General features: G+C 38.4%; 2 long non-coding RNA genes across 14 annotated transcripts in view; both read left to right on the plus strand.

Moving 5' to 3' along the window:
* Positions 1 to 12,634, plus strand: part of LOC144283221 (uncharacterized) — a 310,775-nt gene that overhangs the window by 75,706 nt on the left and 222,435 nt on the right. The window lies entirely within an intron of this gene.
* The window catches only part of LOC144283217 (uncharacterized), a 142,112-nt gene that overhangs the window by 16,080 nt on the left and 113,398 nt on the right, over positions 1 to 12,634 (plus strand). For 5 of the 9 annotated variants that reach the window (XR_013351644.1, XR_013351642.1, XR_013351645.1 and 2 more), the window contains exons 3-4: positions 715 to 828; positions 1,484 to 1,526. The exons of 2 other annotated variants lie outside the window; for them this stretch is intronic. This is a non-coding gene — a long non-coding RNA (uncharacterized LOC144283217). Of the gene's footprint in view, positions 1 to 714; positions 829 to 1,483; positions 1,674 to 12,634 lie in introns of all 9 variants that reach the window. 2 more of the 9 variants (XR_013351643.1, XR_013351641.1) reach the window with 1 other exon arrangement.

The following is a 12,634-nucleotide window of genomic DNA, read 5'->3' on the forward strand; positions in this document are numbered from 1 at the left end:
TCTAAGCATTTAGCAAGGTGCCTTAAAAGTTAGCTATTATTATTCTATTATCACAGAATAAGATATGATTTCATTATCATTTTGCAGGATTGACCTTTCCTATCAATCACCGAAGAGGGCTCTCGGCTACTCTGGCTTTGACATCCCCTGAGGGTAGAGCTCAGACAGTGTGGAGGGAACTTGCACCCATGACAAATCTGGTGTTCTCCTGTGGTGCTGCCACAGAGGAAAAGTATTCTGATTCCTAAGAGTAGTGGATTTCTAGTGTAGGAAGTCCATGAGACCAGACATCCACTTGCCATTTTATGTGTGTTTTCCACTGAGTGTATAAATCCGTGAGTTTATTACCCTCTCCTTCATCTCTCCTCCTTTTCCCCCTAAAGTTAAAAACAAATTTTTATTATATGTGTAGCTCTTCTACCTATTTTTCTTAAGTCCTCATTCCTTTCTAGCTTGGCCCTGGTTCTTTTTGCTCTCACTCTGATTTTCTGGTAGAAAACTTAGTGTGCCTTGGGTTTTATTTGGAAATATCCAGGTCTATTAATTTTCTCAAGTACATTTCAAGAGCAAAACTAGAAACTTGGAAAAGGAAGCTAATGTGCAGAAAGTTTAATGAAATATTAGCAGGAAAATAATTTCTTCATTTAATTGTTTTACAATAAAGAGAAATACAAGTGTTGTTTCATTTTGTTTTGTTTTGTTTTGTTTTTTAAGGGTTCTCTGTGACACAGGTTGGGTCCCAGGAAAGTGGACTCTGAAATGGAGACCAGAATTTTGGGGCTTTTATTAGAAAGTATTCTTGGGATCAACCTGTGGAAGGGAAGAGAGGTAAGCAGCAAGATGGAGAAGTCTGAGATACAGTGTCAGTGGAAGCTGTAGCCATCCCTAGAAGGAGTCCTAAAAAGGCATGATCCTTCGGAACTGACCCTAGATGAGGACAGAGGGTTGGTCCTTTATAAGCCTGTGTTAATCAATCATGGGATGTGAGCTGTTCTGTGACTGAGAAGATGCACGTGGCCTTGGGGAAGCTAAGACAGTACTGACACTTGGGAACTGTTTGTTAACAGCATTCCCAGCAACTAGGATGGGGTGAGCGGGCTAAGACTTTCAATTTGATGAGGAATCTGGATGGTGCATCACTGTGTCCTACATACTCTAATGAGAGGATTATGGAGGGATAATTTTCTAGAAATACTGCTTTGCCATCCTATTATGAAATATTCTCTACTAACTCAATATCTAATACCTACATCAGTGGTGCCTAAGGGAATTAAACCATAATAAAAGGTGGCTTTAATATTTTTATATGCATCTTATGGCCAGTTTTACATTTTTCCTATCACATTTTATATCATAGTCTTAGAGCCATGTCAGTATGTTACCTTGAAAATTACTGAAAAAACATCACTTTTCCATACTTTGCCCAGTGGTAGTGACCATTTTTTACTATCTCTCAGCCATACTTCTTTCTGATCTCACTCAGGTTCAGTTGAGCTAAGTGGATCTTCAGAGCCTGAACAGAGGAGGTAATAAAAATAACTAAAATAATCTCCCATCTGCCCATCACTTGATCTTGTTCTTCTCTGCTCTGCACCCTGGAAGGCTGATCTGTGGGAACTACATTTCTGGTGGCTTCTCATTGGCTTCAGTCAATGGGAGACAAGAAGGAGGAAGTGAGTCTATGAAAGGAGAAAGAGGTTGGGGAATTTTGTGCCTGGTGCCTCTACAAATCTACAAAAAAGTGGCTATTGCCACTTCCTTGGCAATAGCAGTATGTGATGATTGCAACCCTGTCATGTGGTCCCTTCTCTGATTCAAATTTCTCCCTACTTTGGGACACTAAACATGGGCCATCATAGTACATTGCTCAAGTGACAATTATTTTCCTCATTTTTTAAAAAAACATCAATAGCTTTGATACATATTTCTTAGGAGATCTGTCCCCAGAAGCCTAGTCAATTGGATGTCAATGTCACTTAGGATCAAAACAACACCTGTGAGTTTTTATACTATCCCACACTCATATTTCCTAATTACTATCTGTTGTTTGAAAGTGATAGTGATAAACACATATGCAGTGCAAAAATGTTGGCTGTGGACCTGGAGGCAACAGTTTATCATCATTAGCAGAGCTGAAAAGGCAGGTACCAAAAGAACTTGGAAGATCTCCTACAAAATTAGCAAGGATGCCTGCCAAGCTCAGGCACTCTGACTTCTGCATACCTTTCTCAAGGCTGCCTACAGCCAATTCTCTCATAGTTTATACAGATCATACTCTCTCTCCCCACCCCAACAATTTTTTAACCACTATTTGTCTCCTTATAACAGCTATTATTACTTAGTGACAGAATGAATGATTAAGAAGGCCACATACTATATGTAGGTGTTGTTAGTGACTCCCTTTCTCCTCTCCTAATAGATGACAGAGAAGCCGATACTATTTCTAGAAGAATTAGGAGCTTTTAAGGTTTGAGTCTGTTCCCAAGGATTACCTTTGGGCTCCTCATGGAGAGGGAGGAGGAGGCCAGGGCTTGGATGGGCAGAGGTAGAGTGACCTCTGAGACTAAAGACATGGTCAAGGTTCTACTGTATCCCAGTGGATTTGGGGTAGGTATAGAATCAGAGTCTGAGGGGACAACTCCTAGGAGGTGCATTCCTGAGTCCAAGGCAGATAAAATGCAATAGTCAATAAGCCAAAAAAAATGCTTGAACAGTGGTAACAATATAGGAGGATTGTAGGCAGGCATTTACTTATTATTTAATGCATATAGGAAAAATACATAATTTCCATGTTAAAACTGTAGTTTTTTGGCCATTAATTTTTTATATTCTAAATAAGTTTACTTAAAAGACATATCAAGAAAATAATAATATAGGTAGTCCCTGGACCTCCTCACATTATTTCTGCTATAATGTGAGCAACTGCCACAGTGAAAATGAGATGCTACACAACTTTTGGTCTTAAAAGTCAAGAACCTATGAGTTAACTAGATGATCTAATCTAGTTAGATTAGATCATAAAAACATAAACTACTACATTAGTATAATCTATTATACTACTATAATCCCAGAGAGGAGTTAAAAGGGACCCAACATTTACTGAAATTGAATTTCTTTCCAACCAGGTTGATGGAAACTTTGAGCAGTTATAGTTTGATTTAAAAAAATTAATCAGGTATGTTAGCTATTCTACATGTTCTGTTAATTTGCTCTGCATCCTCCCAGCCTTGCTCTATCGCCAGCATACCCATATCAATAAGCTCTCTTGCCCTGTGGCTTTAATTAGCTTTACCCTGGGCCAGATTTAGGGTGAAAGGAGCATTGTGATGGCCTCCTTACAATGTTATACCTCATCTCAGACCTGTATTCACAAATGGGAGCCAGGATAGAGGAGAGTGAGGCTGGGGCATTTATTTCCCAACTCTTGCTACTGGGTTGCTGAAGGTTGAATCCATTCCTGTGTTGGGACAATGGTTCCTTTCAGGCCGACCTCTCCATGCAGTTCTTCTAGGCCCCAGAGCATGGCTCTACCCCTTTAAGTATATATGTGGGGTTGGGGTTGGGGGACAAGGAGAAGGACCTGCGGGTAATAGCAGGGAGCCCCCTGCCATTGCTAGACCATTGCTAGGGTTCCTTGTTGTTACCCCGGAGGACTCTACTATTCCTTGTTCCTACCCTGGAGTACTATACACTTCCTTTTAGGAGACTGAATCTTGCTCACACCTTTATAAATAGTGCCTTTATTAAAGCCTCCCATTTACCTGTATAAATGTACCTCCATTTTTTGCTGGGACTCAAAGTGCGTGTAACTTGTCTTGATCCCTAGAGCTACGATCAAAAATTCAACTTTTTCAATTTACTAAATGAAATAATTTCCTTAGTATTTGTCTTCTCCACTAGTTTTCTGGCTTCCTTAGTAGATGGGGCTGCATTGTGAGGTGTCACCAGTGTGTCTACAGAGCCCAGCAATGGGTTCAGTGTGTAATAGGTACTCAATAAATACTTGCCGACTGATTTACTGTCTTGACAAAATCTAGGTCACAATTTCCCCATATAGGAAAAAAAATCAAGGATTATTGGATATCTGTCTGTTAGAATAAAAATCTTGCAACAGAGGAATATACCAAAAAAAAGAGAGGTGAGTTTGTCCTCTGTCCCTGCCTCTACAATATATCATGGATTTCCCCAAGCTCTTTAATTTTTTCTTTGTCATTTCTTGGCTGTAAACACCCCTGACTGGTGAGTTTAGCAAAACAGCTTTCAGTAAGCAAATTTCAGCGGGAGGGTGGGGGGGGGGGGGGAGGGAAGCATGATAAGTACAGCACATGCTCATTTCTCTGTAATTACTTGATCTTCCATCTGTTGGTCTGGGATAATATTGATAAAAGAATTAAAGATACCACACCATCTCCTGAATCCAATGAGAACAGTCATTCTCAAATTACAGAGTATGACATTTTTATGTTTTGCAACATGAAGAGGAAAGAGCATTTAATTTATTTTAATGTGGTTAATTTGAAGCTAGATTAGATCATCTAGTTAACTCATAGGTTCTTGACTTTTAAGACCAAACATTGTGTAGCATCTTATTTTCACTGTGGCAGTTGCTCCTGTTAATATTGGCTTACATCTAATCAACTAGGGAGTTAACCTTGAATACCAAACACAAAGTCTATAAACTTAAAGCTAGAACTAACATGATTTTGGGAAGAGAGTCAATCTTAAATAAGAAGCACCTTCACATTGCTTCAAAATAAACATAGCTTTGAGGTTTGAATATTGTGGTTCATTTTCATATAAGGAAGGTGTTTGTTATTTTAAAACTTAATCACCTTCTCTTAGTAAAGAGTAGATGGAATGGTGGAAAAGTTCCAAGCAAAAGCAATCCTGGTGGCCAGGACTTGAGATCATGTCTATGGTGCCTATAGTAATGGAGTTGCCACTCTTGATCATGAGATAAGACAAAATTTTCATTTAGGCCTAGACGAATTCTCAGGTAAAATATCTTGCTGCTCCAGAGAGGGGATTCTCTGAACCACTAAACTAGATTTAAGCCATTATAAACAATCATAATTTTTCACCTTAGTTCAGACTATATGACTGAGAATGAAATTGGGCAAGTAAAGTGGCTTAAAATTTTGAGACTCCTGAAGACTTCAAAGATGAGGGTAGTAAGATGTGAAGTTCATTTTCCTTTTTAAGGAATCATGGGAGCTCTTAAAAAAAGACTTAAGCCAGTCACTGAATAGACATTTGATTTTAAATTTACTCACAATTTTGTTAACTAAATGCAGGCTTCAGTTGAAGCTCTAATATTGACAGATCATTTTCAGAAGGTCACCAGGTCCCCCAGAGTTGTGAAGTCTATATTCTCTCCCTGGTTAATTTTTACCCCCCACACCCATCTTTTCACTCCCCACCAGTGCTTTGTTTATTTTTTTTTTATTTTTATTTTTTTTAATTTTTATTTATTTATGATAGTCACACAGAGAGAGAGAGAGAGAGGCAGAGACACAGGCAGAGGGAGAAGCAGGCTCCATGCACCGAGAGCCCGATGTGGGATTCGATCCCGGGTCTCCAGGATCGCGCCCTGGGCCAAAGGCAGGCGCCAAACCGCTGCGCCACCCAGGGATCCCCCCCACCAGTGCTTTGAATTTTACTTTGGAATTATTTGTTTCCTTCTGATGAAATTTGTGAAGAGTATTGTTTAACTGAGTCTAGACTAATCATGGAATGAATATTTTAGTTCATCTTGCTAGTCCTCTAGGTGTCCTCAGAAGATTATTCTGGATTATTTGTGTTTTCTGTAGGCTACTTTTGATTATTTGATTATTATTTTATTAGTAGTATTATTATTAGTAGTATTCTGATTAGTATTATTATGATTAGTTATTATTTTGATTAACAGTATTTTGATTATTGCATGCTTTAAAATGTGTTAATATCTTTCCGTTTTTAAAAACTAATATAGCATACTCCTCATTTTCAAGCCCAATCATGTAAATGCTTTGTGATCCACCTTTTACAGATTAGGAAAAATTTTATTTTTACATTAGACCTGTAAGCCCATTCATACTAGGACAGGAACTAGTTAAAGGTTTTTAGTGTGAAAAGCTTTTTTAGCTGAGTAGCAGAAATGTGAATGTGAACGTCTGTATTTCTATTTGAAATATGGCAAATAGTTTGGGTTATTTGGCTCTGGAACAGGAAAAAAACTCTGAAAAGATGAACTGGATGAGATATGCAGAGGACTTTTATTCTGTAGAAGTATGTGTGTATTACACTTGGCCCAGAAGCTCTTCTTTCTTGCTAAAACTATGGAATCAAAATCAATTGCCACTCCTCTACTGTGTTCACAAAGGGGACTAGAATAAGAATATTAAAAATATTAATAATCTTAATCTTAAGAATCTTAAGAATAAGGTAGATTAACACCATCTCTGAGTCCTAAGAGTCGTAACACGTTGACAAAATGGTGATCAGGGTTTTAGTATATTGAATGATACCTTGTATAAGTTAGGGTGGCTACTCATTTAAGATCCCACAATGGATGAGCAAGGCCACCAAGAAGGAACCAGTGGGCTTCTGGGTTAGTGGGTATATAGTCAAGGGCATAGTTCTGTGGAAAAATATGAAACCTAAAACCTATTCCCAATGGGAAAGTAGCCAAAGAGAAGTAGCCAAAGAGAAATACCCTAAGTTAAAATATGGAAGGGGATTGATTGACACAAAGGAAGGATACTTGAGTTGAGGTGGAGTGAAAGAAACTTAGCTTAGTTGAGATCAATGTATTTCAAAGCAAATTAGATAAAAAGGCTTGCAGTGGCTTGTACTGCAAAGAGAAAAGGTAGCCTCCACTTGGCAAAAATACAAGATAGGTATTAGAAAGTTAAGAATAGCAGGCACAGGTTTGGGATTGGAAATTGTGTTTATCCTAATTATAGTCAAGAAAAACAGGAAAAGTTTTAGGCAAATAACAACAAACCCTGTCTTAGGGACAATCCTTCAGTGAGAGAAGAGGACAGAAGCAGTGAGGATGAGGATAGAGGTTTCCAGGCTGAAGGGTATTACCACTCATCCCTGGCAGGGAGAAATTAAAGAAGGAAATTCTGTGAGTAAAGGACATGATGATTCGTATACCTAACAGAAGATGCAAGCTGATGGATGGCCTATGGTCTGCATCTGGCCCAAAGACAGCTTCTATTTATCCTGCTCTGTATTTAGAAATTTATTAGTTGATAATACTTTCAAACCAAACGCTTTCACATAGATCAAGATTTTTAGCCTCTAAAAAAATGGGAAGTTCTGGCCAATCAGTATACAATTTTCTGCAGAGCAAGAACATGGAGCTGAGTAGCAGCTGTCCTCTAGATAAAGTATGCCTTTACCAGTTCATCAAATGGTGCACCTCACACCTGCTTTATTCATGCATCTACCTTAGCTGCTTGTCCTAGACATTGGACTTGGTGAAGAAAACCCTGACTTAGGGTGAGTATGACAAACGCTCTATGTCATTTGTGTAGAGTGATTAGTGTGTGTGTATTCATTTTTATACATCATAAACATTTACCAAGCATCTGTTATGTACTGAGCTAAATGTAACGAGAGGCCCAAAGACAGCAGATCTAGACTTTGCTTTCATAGGATCTATGCTCTTGTAGAACTTCAACACATGCACACACTTCATTTGTGTGCAAGCTATAGGGTGGTGTAAGCTAAGACATATATAGATAAAAGATCATGGGAACTCAGAGCAGCTCAAGACTACTTCAGTTGGAGCAAACATCGATGAAGGCTTCATTAAGTAGGAGATATTTTTCTAAATTTGTGGTTTCAGAACCACTAATATAAAGATTTAAGAACTTCGGATGGGTGATGGTTAATATAGGAACAACCAATCCTGGGTAAACTAAACTCCACTGATACTATGATACGTAAGCAAGACCATTCTTGATTGAGTAGATCAGAAATCTAGTTACAAAGTGATTCAGTTGACCCTGACTTTGGCACACACATCTGCACACACAATAGTAATATCTCTAGACTTGCTAAGTGGCCATTACTTCTCTACATTCTTTAAAAAAAAACAAAAAAACAAAAAAACTGCTTTGTAGAGTTCGTTTCACATTGTTTTGCAAGCCAGTAACAGACTCTCATTTTCAGTGGGAGAACTAGCTTCCTTCCTTGATCATATGTGAGGTCACATACTTTAACAATGTTAGCAGTAGTTGAGTATTTCAATTGTTTTGCTTTGTCAATGAGAACTAGGGAAAGAACCTTGCAACCATCCTATGAAAGCAAAGTCTAGATCTGCTGTCTTTGGGCCTCTCGTTACATTTAGCTCAGTACATAACAGATGCTTGGTAAATGTTTATGATGTATAAAAATGAATACACACACACTAATCACTCTACACAAATGACATAGAGCGTTTATCATACTCACCCTAAGTCAGGGTTTTCTTCACCAAGTCCAATGTCTAGGACAAGCAGGTTTGACTCAAAGCCATGCTGAGGTCAGGTTCTCTAGTCCCCTCAAGGCTCATCTCTTAACTCAGTATTTTCTTTTGCCCTCCTCTTTTTTCATAACCAGGTGTGGATTTGGGAGACATGTAATATAGTGAGAGAGGTGTTGTCCATAAGCCAGAATTGCAGGCAATCTTACTTCCTGTTACTATATTTTAAAACCATTTTGTAGGGACGCCTAGGTGGCTCAGTGGTTGAGCATCTGCCTTTGGCTCAGATCATGATCCTGGGGTCCTGAGATTGAGTCCCACATTGAGGGAGCCAGTGGGGAGCCTGCTTCTCCCTCTGCCTGTGTCTCTGCCTTTCTCTCTGTGTTTCTCATGAATAAATAAATAAAATCTTTAAAAAAAAATCACTTTATAGTAATAGGACTGTTTTTGCTACTTCTTTTTGCATTGGGTGAAATTTTAAAATAAGCTCACACTTCTGAAAATATCCAAGTGTAGGGAGGGCAAATAACTCTGCTCCCTTCTCCTATGCCTGTGGTAGACTGTAGTCACACTGAACCTTGATTCAGCCTCGGAGCCTCTAAACATGGCACTTCAGCAATGGGCAGAGGGATCACTCAGCTCCACATAAAGCTGCTTGACTTTTCTGATGGAGTGTGGTGCAGAGAATGGAAGAAACTCTGGGTGGGGTCATTTATTGGATATACCATGTGTCCCTCTCTTGCTGGGCATCGCATCCAGATTCTCCCTTAATCCCTACCCATTATTATTCTTAATTTAGAGATTACACACTGATGGCTAAACCAAGCTAAATTACTAGAGTCTGGAAGCAGAGAAAAAGATTGATCTCATTCCTAGTAGGCATTAACAGAAAATCATTGAACTGCAGAGAGCTCCAAAGTCCCCTCCCTGCTCCTGCCTTTAACCTCCTCGCTGGGCGTGGGGAACTCCCTGCTCCACTCCAGCTGTGGTGGCACAGTGCAGTTTTGTTATTTGTGTCAGCTGACTCTGAGTCAGGCACTGAGTGAGATCAGACCCTGTCTCCTCAGTGTCCACCGAGGTGCCTGACACACAGCAGGTCCTCAGTCGACATCTGTTCCATGGCTTAGTGAAGGGATGCTTCTCCTCTTTACATAGTGAGAGAATGTTTGCCGGGAGTCACTCTCTCTCTCTTTGCAATGCAGTAGACTCCTGTCTTGAAAAAATGTTTATAATTTTTTTCTGACCCTAAAAACAATGTATGCTCCTTGTGGAATTATCAAACATTAAGGAAAGGCTGAAATTTAAAAAAAAATCAAAAAAGTGAAACTAAGAAATTGAGCTTGCTGTTAAAAAATAACCAAGCATATCTATATGCACATTCATAGATGATATCTGTGATATATTTTTGAGTGATAAAAAAGCAAGTTATAGAACTAAATATGTTCAGAGTGTGACTCTAACATGACTCCGTTTTCCTGAAACGTAGTGAATATGAATTTGGCTAGGAAAGCTTCTGAAAGGGCACATATCAACACATTCTTGGGTTGACTTAGTCTGTGATGAAAGTGAAATATGTCAGGGGACTTTCCTTTTTGCTTTATATGCTTCTAGGTTGTTTTACTTTTAACTATCACATCCTACTTTAATAGTTAAAAAATTTTTTTTTTGAAAGAGAGAGTGAGGGAGCAAGGAAAAGGCAGATATATATATATATATTTTTTTTTTTAAACATGTATTTATTTATTTATTTGAGAGAAAGAGAGCACACTGGGAGGGAGAGGCAGAGGGAGAAGGAGAGAGGATCTTTTTTTTTTGAAATTTTTTTTATTGGAGTTCAATTTGCCAACATCTAGCATAACACCCAGTGCTCATCCCACCAAGTGCCCCCCTCAGTGCCCATCACCCAGTCACCCCAACTCCCCGCCCAGTTCCCCTTCCACTACCCCTTGTTTATTTCCCAGAGTTAGGTGTCTCTCATGTTTTGTCACCAGGAGAGAGGATCTTAAGCAGACTCTGTGCTGAGTCTGGAGTCTGACATAGGGCTCAATCTCATAACTCTGAGATCAGGACCTGAGTTGGATGGTTAACCAACTGAGCCACTCAGGTGCCCACAATTTTTTTTTTACTTGTAATTTTATAATTAAGCAAAGCAATATAAATCTCTTGTACCAGAGATAACCCATGTTAATATTTTATTGTCTTCTGGTCCTTTTTTAAAAATTTGAATCACACTGTAGAAACGTTATTGTTTCAACTTTTTTCACTTACAGGATCTTGAGTTCTTTCACATGTCATTAAATATTCTTTTAAAACATTATTTAAAAAAAACATTATTTTAAATTATTTAATGTTTCATCACTTGAGTTTTTCATAATTGACTATTCCTCAGGTAGAGAACATTGAGACTGTCCCAGGCTTTCTCAATAATAAAAAGTACCTCCATTAAGAACCCTGGGGCAGATGTTTTTGTTTGCATCTCTGTATCATTAGGTTAGATTTCTGCAAATGGACTTACTAGCTTAACAAAAATGAAGACCTTCAATAGACATTGGTGTAGACCTTCATAGCTGGTCATACCAAGCTCAATGGCCCCAGATACTGTGTTATGTTACAGTAGGCGAGAGGAAGACAACGTTTTCCTCAAGTTTCTTAGGGTCTCTAGCTGGATCTGAAAATTAAACTGGCAAAGACAGATTAACAGGAGAAAAGCACATAAATTTTATTAAAATTTTTATGTGTAAATGAGGGCCTTGAAAAAGATGAAGACCCAAATAAATGACCAAGGTAGAAAGCTTTTATACCTTTTAGATGATAAATGTGTGAAGAATTGACAAAACAAAGAGGTTTGGGTTAGGCATGCAGTTGACTCTTGCACAGTGTAGGGCATGTATAAGTTTTGATGCCCCTGAAAACTTAAATACTAATAGCCTACAGTTGATGAGAAGCCTTACTGATTAAAAAAAAAAGTTAACATATTTTGTATATTTGGTATATACTGTATCCTTACAATAAAGTAAGCTAGAGAAAAGAAAATCATTAGGCAATCATAAGTCAATCATAAGGAAGAGAAAATACATTTATAGTGCCATAGTATAAAACACCTTCATGGAAGTGGATTCGTGCAGTTAAAACCCATGTTGTTCAAGGGACAACCATAGTAAATAGTGAAGAAGTAACTAGAAAGATAAGAGTCAGTTTAACACGGTTAGTTTGTACAGATTCCTTGGTCCTCGAATTCTCTGTCTTTGGTAATAAGAATATCTTCCCTTCTCCTGTTACAGGGAGGGCACCTTTCACATGAGAGAGTTATCTCCTGCTTTCAAGGGGACAAAAGAGGGCCAGTGTCTGTCCTTATTGCATCAGCTGTTTTTTTAAGTGCCTTTAATTCAAAATAATCAATATGCCAAAGTGGCATGTTTTGGGGTGACCTATTCTGCTACCCTTCAGTAGACATTTTAGATGATGTGCCTGCAGGCTGGCTCTCATTATATACTTCCCATAGGATGGGGCATGTGTGAGGTCCAAACACCACTACATGATCTGGCCCTGGGCAGCAATACCACACTTGTGATGAAGGAAAAGTTTACATCGAGAACCCAGAACTCTGTCCTTAATAAGAAGAGTGGTCATGATGCTGGAGGTACAAAGACAGAAAGCTTCTTCTTTGGTCTTTCCATGACCCGGTGGGACCCATTTTCCCCCAGTCTCTTAACTCGTCTTCTGTTAGACTATAAATTCTTCAAGTTAACCTTCCTCACCATTTTATTTTCACTACCTGTTTTTCAAAATCTTCATCAGCACAGAGTTTGTCATTAAAAAAACCCAACTTTGCCACCTGGTGAGAATAGTAGTTATTATTTCAATACTTTTTGAGGTATATATGCAGTGGAAGTCTTGTTGATATATTTATTGATCATTTGTATTTCTCAGAGTTGACTCTTTAAGTCCTCTATTTTTTCACTAGAGGAACTCTTGTGGAGATATAGGAACTAATTATGTATCATAAATACTAATCTTTTGTCTATCTTAAACATTGCAAATATTTCCTGTTGGTTATCCATGATTTTTTTACAATGTTTATAGACTTTTATGTGACAAATTCTATTAAAATGTTTCTTTGTGCTTTCTGCTTTTATGCTTATAAACTCTTCCTCTGCCAATATTCCCTACATAATCTAT

The sequence above is a fragment of the Canis aureus genome, chromosome 14 (genome assembly GCF_053574225.1).
Source record: "Canis aureus isolate CA01 chromosome 14, VMU_Caureus_v.1.0, whole genome shotgun sequence".
Lineage (NCBI taxonomy): Eukaryota > Metazoa > Chordata > Mammalia > Carnivora > Canidae > Canis > Canis aureus.